Source organism: Chelonoidis abingdonii, chromosome 9, assembly GCF_003597395.2.
Source record: "Chelonoidis abingdonii isolate Lonesome George chromosome 9, CheloAbing_2.0, whole genome shotgun sequence".
Classification (NCBI taxonomy): Eukaryota; Metazoa; Chordata; order Testudines; family Testudinidae; genus Chelonoidis; species Chelonoidis abingdonii.
Genome location: NC_133777.1, coordinates 23,028,053 through 23,038,649, shown reverse-complemented (window position 1 = coordinate 23,038,649; position 10,597 = coordinate 23,028,053). Strand labels below are relative to the sequence as shown.

At 41.8% G+C, this 10,597-nt stretch overlaps 1 protein-coding gene across 9 annotated transcripts in view; it reads left to right on the top strand.

Annotated features, from left to right (window-relative positions):
- Window positions 1-10,597, top strand: part of CLEC16A (C-type lectin domain containing 16A) — a 183,146-nt gene that overhangs the window by 128,956 nt on the left and 43,593 nt on the right. The window lies entirely within an intron of this gene.

Here is a 10,597-nt window from a genome sequence, read left to right as displayed (position 1 = left end):
CTCCGTGAATCTAAAACAAAGAGGAAATTTACCTCCCCCCCCCCCACCATTTCCCTTCTCCCACCAGTTCCCTGGTGAGTACAGACTCAGTTCCTTAGCCTTAACAAGGGGAAAGAAATCAATTAGGTCTTTTAAAAGAAAAGCTTTTAATAAAAGAAAAAAAAATAAGAAATCTCTGTAAATTCAAGATGTAATATTACAGGGTCTTTCAGCTTATAGACACGAGAGAGAGAACCTCCCCCACCCAGCACAATACAAATTAAAATACTTCCAGCAAACTACACATTTGCAAATAAAGAAAACAATCAAAAAGACTAAAGCCTCCTTTATCCTGATACTTACTAAAATTAGAACAGAAGAGATTTTTCAGAAAGATTGGAGGAATCTGCTTACATGTTTGGTCCCTCTCAGAACCCAGAGAGAACACGGACAAAGAACAAAGAACACACACAAAAACTTCCCTCCACCCAGATTTGAAAGTATCTTGTCTCCTGATTGGTCCTCTGGTCAGGTGTTCCAGTTGACTGTTTGTTAACCCTTTACACGTGAAAGAGACATTAACCCTTAGCTATCTGTTTATGACATATGCATAACACTGAGAGGTAAGTAATCTGCAGAAAATAAGAAGCAATATGGTGTGGTGTTGCAGCATAGATTTTTGACAACAGTCAAATAGTCTAAATTAACATACTTCAGCTATTCCAGAAATATTTTTCCAAAATAACTAAAGGCACCAATGTACAGGAAAATTCAGTTCATTATGTCTGCCTGCTGTCTGCCGCTCACTCCATTTTCTCTACCATTAGTGCTGCACAGCTAATATAACTATTGTAAAGGAGTTAATGTCTCCTGTGCCTCACATAGAAGCAAAATTATCAACAAGGTTCTCATTCTGAAATCTTTATTGCTTGATATAATCGGCAGAAAAAACTAGATTTATCAGATCTGTTTTGGTTTAAGTACACCAAAAAAAGCTGCCAGAGTAGCTTCCATGAAATTTTGCTTGGCACAGAATGTATTAGCTCAGGTGTTCATTTAATGTTAATATACAGAAAATAGAAGGGTAGGGCTGGACTGATATGTTTTTGAACTCCTCTCTGCACTGGTACTTAAATATGCCTGTACCTGTAGTCAGGGCCCATATCCTGGGCAGAATGTTAGCAAGAACCACTGCTCTCTCTTGATCCTCTGCTATTTTGATCATACATATCAAAGGGGCGTAGAGGGCTAGAGAGCTCTACCCTGTGCAGTTTAAGAGGCCTGGACAAGTTCTGGGACAATAGTCTGGTCAGACGTTCTAGGTCCTTTGTCCACTGCTCCCTCTTAAACTGAAAGCGAATGAAAGTTAAGTTCCTAATTTGTACAAAAGTAGGTCTTTTGTCCCTTCATGCCCTTCTTCATCTCCTGGCCCTCCAGAACCCTCCATCTCCCCTGAATAGCAACGTGTCAAGTGCCCATGTACTCTGCATCAGGCATTTGAATGATCACGATTAGGCAATATAGATATATACATACACTTCTTAGAGCTACTATTTCAAGCAGTCTGCAGATTTCACTGCATGAGTTACACTGTTCACCTTTTGAAGGGGTTCTTTAGCCCCTGCAGTTGTGAAGACTTAAATTTAGGTGAAATCTTGAATTTTCAAGCACAATTAGGAGGCAACTTTTAAAGATCAGTTGAGACTGTTTGTGTCACATAATATGTACACAGATTATGTAAATTATATAATTACCTTATCTGAATAAGTCTTCTGCTCCAACTTGCTCTTACTGTTTTATGGAGCAACATTAAAGTTGCTTAAACTGTGTGTGGCAATGATGTTTTGAAAGAAGAGGTACACGGAGTACTGAAATGTGACAAGGATGCAATGTACTATAATGACAACTCTTATTGTGTTTATGACGTGTATTAGACAAATACATATTCAAAGGTTTTTCTCAACACACGATTCACCTGATGAATGGAGCATGTTTTATCAGCGAGGAACAAGAACAAAATAATTCTGGGGAAATGTTATTCAATCGTCACAGGTTGTGGCCACTAATGTGCTAGGAGGGGTTTCTGGGAGTATATTAAAATTTCTTCACCCAACTGTAGAAAACTTTGAGATCCTTTCCGTGGCTGTCATGTTCATCACCTTCCTGGATCCTGCTAAATCATTCCTGCCAGAAATGTTGTATCCTTGGAGCTCATAATAGTACTTTTGAAGAGCAAATTCTTTTGTGGAGAGGACTCGACTTCCTCAAAAGGGGAATTTACTTTATAAACATTTCCTTGTGGAATATTTCGCAACAGAAATATCACTGAATTTGTTCACCAGCCTCCTAATTTCAGATTATACCAGTTGAACACTGAGCTATATATTCAATATATCTTACAGGAAGGAATCCTTAAATATTTCCAACATAACGCTCTTTAATCTGTTTTACCAAGTGGTGCTACCTTCCTACTTGCTTATGATTCAGAGGGACTTTTCTTTAAATAAGAAAACAATAGATTTCTCTGTCCTCTCATCCTCTTCAGCATTGTACCCCTTGTACATGGGGCTTAGAACAGACTAATGGGAGGGGCTTAGAACAGACTAATGGGAAGAGCTTGTGGAAAGCCTCTGAAGAATATTAGCTGTGCATTGCTGGTCATGGCCCCTTTCTCATTTCAAAATCTGAACAAAAATTCCCTGTACCACTCCAGCTTAAGATTCTTTTATGAAGATTTTAGCTAAGAGTTTTCTATACATGAGTTGAGAGATGCTGGAAAGCAAAGCAAGGTAATCTGAACAAAAAAGAATTATTTCAGCTCTACATGAATGATACCTTTTGAAATTCTGTGAAGAAAATGTTTCCAATCTTATTAGATTTGCATTAAATAAATGAAGAGGGCAGGGCAATTGTCTATGGTATTGTAGTGAAGCGGTGTGGTTCCCCGCCGCCCCGGAGAGAAATGAGTCCCTCTGGACACCAGAGTGGGCGGAGCCAGGGAGCTCTGAGCCCACCCCCCCCAGAGTGTGAGGCGTGGCACTGGAAGTATAAAGGCCCGACCCCAGAGCTCACTGCGAGACCAGCCACCAAGGAGGCCAGACGCCTCTGGCCTAGCGCGCGTTTGGGAAACCCCAGTGGCCTGCAGTAATCCAAGGACTGGCCCAACCTGGCCTGCGCCAGCAACCCGGACGAGTTGCCAAGCCTGCCCTTCGCCAGCTACCAGGAGGAGTTGCCGAGTCTACCATTCATCAGCTATCCTCAGGAACCAATGGTGTTGGACTCCCCTGAGGACACCACCAGGACCCAGTTACCTCAAGAGGGGAGTCTGGAAGTAGCCCGGAAGCAGCCGACCCTTGTCTGGCTGCAGCACTGCCAGAGCCCATGTCAGTGTGTTGTGGCCAGGATCCCCCCTGACTCAGCAGCAGATCTTCTGCCGCTGCTAGGGCCCCAGGCTGAGATGCAGTGCAGTGGGAGGGCCTGTGTCTCCCCTGCAACCCAACTCGCGGATGGCAGTCTCCCCCTCTCCTAGGCCCTTCGGAGCCAAGGGCCTGGGCTTACTATTATATACGGTTGTTGCTCAGCCCCTGCCTGGGCACCTGACTCACCATCGCCCCACCCTGACCTAGGGCCTGGACTTACTGTGTTTATTTCTGCTCTCACAAAGGCTGCAGAGGAAGACTCCGGCGGCCGAACCACTTCCCCACAAGACATCTTTCTGAATTTAGTGAGGTGATGTGGTTCCTCGCCGCCCTGAAGAGAGAACCGAGTCCTGGCTAACCTCTCTACAAGTGTACAAAGGGACATGATCTAGAACAAATAGGAAATTAAGAAAAGGATAATTTAGGCCAAATAAACTATAAAATATTCCAGATATTAGCTGTTGTAATATGTGTATGTGGTGGAAATCTCATCACTTCAGTCATTGAAACTGGACGCTGCACAGACACTGAAAACATTCATGAATTCCAGTGCCAACAAGGACTATTGTGATTCTAGCACTGGCAGGGGCTGGGCTAGATGATCAAGGTAGCTTTATTCCTACTCAGTGTCTGGCATCTGTGAACTCTGTAATGTTCTATTGTAACTTGTAAATCAGAAAAAGACACGTTTTAATTTGAAGGATTCCCATGTTCCAGTAGGTGCTCTGGTTATCCTGAGCCTTTAGAGTTGGGTGAGATCTTTCACTTTAGAATTAAAAATTACAACATAAAGCAATTCAAATTGGGATAAGCCACAGCTCCCACAGACATACCTGACATTAACAAGAATCCTACCAAATCAGCTATTCAGCTCTGAAATATGCATAAAATATGAGAATAGGAGACTGCAGATTGAATGTTAGTGTCTAAACTCTAATCTGATTAGATATTATATGTGACAGTCTGAAAGCCTGCCATTAATGAAAGATTGCAGAGGATGGGGAGTGGAATCGAGGATTTAGGTACTAAGTCTCTAATAAAACTTTTTAAAATTAAGGGAAGGTGATGACATCTGTCCCCCTTTAGGAGGCCTGGTTGGAGAAGATAAAACCATAGCACAGCTGGGATAACTGAAACCTTGTTCATAATACTACTTAGGTTCGCTAATATTTTTCTTAGGGATGGCAGGTAACTTGTGGACAAGGATAGTTTTGTAGTCTTTTCCTTCGCACTGGGAAAAGGGATCTGTTTACCTAAATCATTGACTAGTGACTTGATTTGTCTGAGGTGCTGACCATCTGTACCTCCCACTGACTTCAGTGGGGGTTTTGAGCACGCAGTACTCCTGATCTGTTTGACCTGGACTATGGGACTCCTGGGATACTCCAGACCTTCATCCTGATCACCACCCACTTTACTAATTATCCAGGGCCGCCCAGAGGATTATGGGGGGCAACCCTGCCGCTGAGTTGCTGCCAAAGACCTGGAGCGGAAGAAGCTATGGGGGCCCGGGCCCCACAAGAGTTTTCTGGGGCGTCCGGAGCGAGTGAAGGACCCCGCTCCAGGGGCCCCAAAAAACTCTTGTGGCGGTCCCTGTAGGTCCTGGGGCAAAAAGCCCCTCTTGCCCCCCCCCCCAGCACCCCGGTCTGGGCGGCCCTGTAATTATTCACTGAGCACTGCAGCAAAGCGACAGCTTTGCTGTACTTTAAGACCAGCTTTCTGTTTAAAGCTCAACTCTTCCACGTGCTCTAAAATCTGCGTGATTACTTGGATTGTCATGTAATTTGGTATGCCTCGTGATGACATGCGGTTCTGCTACTAATCCAAATTTGGGGCCGCTTGACCAAGGGGGACTTGCAATACCCCAGACCTTCATTCTCATCATCACCCACTGTCTTAACAGCACTTTCAAGGTAACTTTCTACAGTACTTGTAAAATTCTGTTTAGTTTGGATATCAGATAAATGCACCGAAGCATATACTTCAAGGAAATATAGGTCAGCAGTGGTTTTATAACATCTGAAGGGCTGTTTGCACTTAAGGGATAGTAGTGCTTTACTTTTTCTTTCTGTTACAAAATATGTATTAATGGCTCAAAGCAATGAATGCTTAAAGCTGAGTTGTTTCTCATTAAACAAAATGAACTGCTGATTTAAAAAATACTTTACTTAACATATACTTTAGTTCCTGTTCCATAAGCTCCCACAATGGAATTGTGGGAAAATCAAAACAGTCATAAGTTCCAATTTGAGAAATGCTGTGGAGATGGCTAAATTTTCCCTTCCTTGTTTCATAGCTCACTGAATAGCACAGTGGATTGTAGATCATAAGCAAGTTTAAACAAACCTAAATCACTCCCATTCCCTGGGGGGAAAAAACCCAGTGCAAGTACTCTCTCAACCTGCTGTGGAAATAATCACTACAGGGGATATAGAGGCTTTTGGCAAGTCTAAGTGCAAGTCTAATTTGAAAAACTGACATTTTCATGCATTCTTACTCTATATATGTTCCATGTGTGTAGTCAGTCATACCTGCTGACAAGATATTATTGCTTTTTACTCCTGTTAACACTGCAGGGCCAGAACAGTAAGGAGGAATGGACTAGATTCTATTTCTTGTTCACTGTCAACAGTAGTGTTTGAAACTTAATCAGTTAGACCTATGCAAACTTATTAAAGGAAGCAGGGTAGGATCGGTGTATCTAAGCATGCAGTTTGAAGGCATTAGGATTGCATAAGTGTTTCCACCGAAGGTGGACTGCAGAACATTAATTACAATTAATGTGTGAAAATGAAAGAGATCATCTTAAGTCTTAGCATTGAATTTATAGGAGTCACAGTTGGAAGAAATCTGATTTGGTAAAAAACTAAGTGTGTTTGAGGTGGAAGTAATGGATCCCCACAATGGCATATGTTAAATGGTCACTTTTCTAAAAGGAACTACACTTCTAAATAACATATTAAGGGAAAGCCCAAGAATTTTGGACTCCTATAATGTGTGCTGATGCTTTTAAATATCCGTATGTCATTTATTTCCATTAGAGCTCCTCCACTCCAGTTCAGTTGCATTGTTTGAATTTCTTTGGCTTTACAGAGCAAGCTCCTCTCCAAATGACAGAAAAATGTTGGGCAGATTGTAGCACTTAGTGCCCTCTTTACATCATCCATCTGTTTTATAGAGGGATAGCAAGGGAGCTGGGGCTATCAGGAATACAAAGGGCAGCATAGTTCCTGGGGAGAACATGCTGTGAGGAGCATAAGGTGATGTGGTGAGTAGCTGGAGTTCCTTCACAGATGTTTTAGGGTCCTCTGGGTCCACCGTAGATTACCCTGTGTACCCACAAGCTTAAAAGTTTTTCCTCACAGTAGTCATTTGGATAGGTCTTCCTAATTATCTACATTGAGTGTTATAGCAGAGCAACAGCTCTGCTGTAGTTAAAGTTAAGACCAGCTTTCTGTTTAAAGCACAACTCTTCTAAGTGCTCTAAAATCTACACCTTGAAATTTGGTGGGCCTAATGAGGACATGGGGTTCTGCTAGTGATCCATATTTGGGGCCACTTGACTAAGGAGAGACTGAGATAAAAATGAGGGTGCAGATTGTCGCAGCAGGGTCTCTGGCAGTTGAGGATTACAGCAACAGAGTGCTTGGCACCCAGCAGTTCTTTGGAGAAAATCAAATTAAAACATTATTTGAAAAAGATTTTGTTTCTCCATTTAGGCTCGACATAAGCCTCACATGCTTATTCTTGCTCCTAATAGATTGCATTGAGTGTGCATAGACAGAGGAGTTAGCGGCTGTGCTGTGCTATGATATTTTTAGTAAGGCGTGCAATTCTACACATGCATTAGGTGGTCCAATATGTCATCTTTCTTTCAGCATTACCTTATATACATGGCATATGCACGGTCCAACTGTGTGGAGGACACCATTTTGTTCTACAAAATGGCACCCTCCGTGTGCATTTGGGGCCAGATAGAATTGTCCCATGGGCCGGACCAATGGACGTACAATGCGTGGCTTGCATACATAGCACACCATTGGTTAGCAGGATTGTTAATCTTTGAAGTTTCATGCCAGCTGGATACCTCAAGAGATAAGCAGTTTTTCTTTCAACCCAACTCCCCCAGCTAGTGTCCATTCAAGTCCCATCTTGGACAGAAAACAGGAAATGGTTGGGAGGCATATTGCTAAAATCTGTCTCTGTCAGGGTTGCTTTCTGTTTTGGGAGAAATAATCAAAATATTTTATTCAAAAATAAATTAAAAAGCTAGCTGAATGTTTGCTGGCCAGGGAGGTTCATTTTAGGGGGTGGAGGAGTTGGAAGAATAGGGGTGAGAGAGGCTTGGGACTGCATTGAGGGGAGAGGATAGATGGAGATGGAGGGTAAAGGAGGTGATGGGGATTGGGAGCTCAAGAAGGAGGGGGTAGGTCACTGGGAGAGGAAGTGGGGAACATAGGGGCAAGGGCAGCTGTAAGTCTCAAGTTCTCCTCTTCTCTGTGACAGGATCTGTGGGGTGTCTTTCTACACCATGTGACTGGGATCTGGGGGTCTCTGCCCTGCATTTTGTGAGCCAGGTTCTGAGGGTCTTGCCATTCTGGGGAAGGGTCACCTTCTTTGAGCAACACCCCATAATGCCCAGCAGCCATACTCGTACTCTGCCTTTTCACATCAGAGCTACCTGCACTTTCCATACACTCAAAAATGGAGCCTATGCCCCTAGCAGAATCCCACACTTATAAAATTAACAGCCACTTCATACCTTTTTACTTCATACTTTCACATTTGCACACAGGATGCCACCTAACCTATACTGTTCCCTGCCCATCTTTAAGTCCACAAACTGATCTCACATTGCACCTCACTACCCATGGCAAAAAGACCCCAGGGCCCTACCACTGACACAACCAACACAATTCTGTATTGAGATGATGCAGACTGGAACCTCAGGGTACGTATGCTTTTCTTTCCTTGGATAACGTATATGGAGGGACTGAGAGCCAGATCTCCTCATATCAAAATCACAACTTATTCCTCCACTATTCAATACAGCTACACTTAACATAGTGAATGCAGCTGGAATGCTTACAGCTAATTCCCAGTGGCTATTGCCAGCTCCAGGGGGTCAGAATTAAGGTTCTGTGAGCGTTTGCATTAACTCTGAATTTCTGAAGTTTGAGTTTTGCTGAACTCGATGTTCAGGAAGGACACAAGCTATCGATGGACAGCCTAAACTCTGTTAATTAACTTTTTTGCCCTTTAATCATTCTGAATAGGAAGCTTGCAAAATGCATGTTAAACAGTTCCTACTAGGAAATATGTCACTGCTAGATAATCAAAGTTGCAATGCATTGTGAAGTATGTATTTAGCAACAGTTCCAAATGTTTCATGGCAGGCACTGCTTTTGGTCACTTTGAATAGCTCTGTGATGGATTTCATGATGACAAATACATGAAGTAAAATTAGAGTGCTAGGTAATTTTTTTTAATGTATGCTTTTTGGAATGCTACTTTATGAAAAAGAGATTAAAGTATTGTACACAAAGGGTGGCACTTTCAAAGTCATCGAAGTGACTTAGGAACATGAGTCCTGTTGACTTTCAGTAGGACTTGGGCTCCTCAATTCTTGGTTAAGGTGGAACTCCAGAGTTTAGCTATTTGAGTATATCCAATACTTCTATTCCTTCTTTGCCTTTTATTATTTTTAGATACCAACATCGGTTAACCATGAGTGCACCTAATTTTCAATCTCATCTCTACATTTTTCCTGCATTTGTGGGACATTTTAAATAAGATCATCACTTATGTAATCTAGTTTTTGCTATTTACCCCACATTTTAGTTGTTAAAACCTATATAGCACCTTTCATTGGGGGTTTTGAAGCACTTTATAAACATGCGAGGGAGGTAAAGATTAATACCCAGATTCAACAGAGAACTGAAGCATGGGCTCTGCTGAATAGGGAAGTAGAACTGAAAATCTGAAGTGCTCAAAAACTGAGCCAGGCCACAAAAATAATGAGATTTTAAAAACCCTTTTTCATTTGCCTTTTGATTTGTGAGCACTTGGTTTGCATTTTCTGGCTTTTCTCCACAGCCATGAAGGCTGGAAACCTTTTATTTTATTTTATTTTAATGACAGCAGAGATTGTTGTCGCATTGCAGGTCTCCAGAAGTTTGGGGGAAACACCAGATATTGTGAGACTTGTGATAGAATTGCAACAGCTGGCAGGACAGTGGATGGGATTATCATGTTTTTAAGTGCTTTGTTGAATTAGGACCTATATCTCTGTGCATGTCACTAAAAACCTAGCCACTAGCAGCTGCTAAAGCCTAATATTTCCACAAAATATTTGGAAAACTGTACTTTTGTTGGAATTGAACTTTTTTTGGAATTGCAGCTTCATACATACAGTGGCACATTTTTCTCTTCAATGAATTTGTTCATCTTTTGTTCAAGTAGTTATAGCCACTTTTTGATTGTAGACAGCATCTTTTTAGTGCACGCTGAAAATAATTTATTGGAACATTTTGACAGTCATCTGCAAAAGTAAAAGAAAGGAAGATGGAGAGAAGTGACAAGCTAATGGGGAGGAAAATAGGTCACTAAAGCTCAGAAGAAAGGCAAAACTCAAATCAAGGATTAGGAGAAGTGTGGGTGGGTGGCAGGACCATTTAACAAGAAGTTACAGTCAGCTTAGTGAAAAGCTGTGGACTTAGAAGGTGGTAGGAAGGAGTGGGGGTAAAATTACAGTCATTGAATGCTGACAAAACGTACACCACATGGCAAAATGTTGAGACTAAAAATTATTAGAGCATGTCTGCTGCGTAATCCATTTTTGGGTACTGATTAGAGCTGTGCAAACTGCTGGCAGCAAAATCCCAGAGCCCACAAAACTTGTCAGGTTTTGTGTTTTTGTAGAAAACCTGGTCTGAGCTTCACATCTGTAATATTTGTGACTATGGATGGATTATTTTGAATCAAAACAGTACAGAATTTGCAGTGATGGTTGACATAATTTTTGAGATTTGGGGTTTAAACCTACGCAAGTTGAAATTGAAGAGAATTTTTGTGTGAAGGAAAACCACCACTTTTTGGCAAAGATGTAAAAAATAAACGGCATATGGATTTCAAACTTTTGTTTTTTACTTACTGTATATGCACAGCAAAACCTGAGTTGTGGATTGTTTGACTTATCT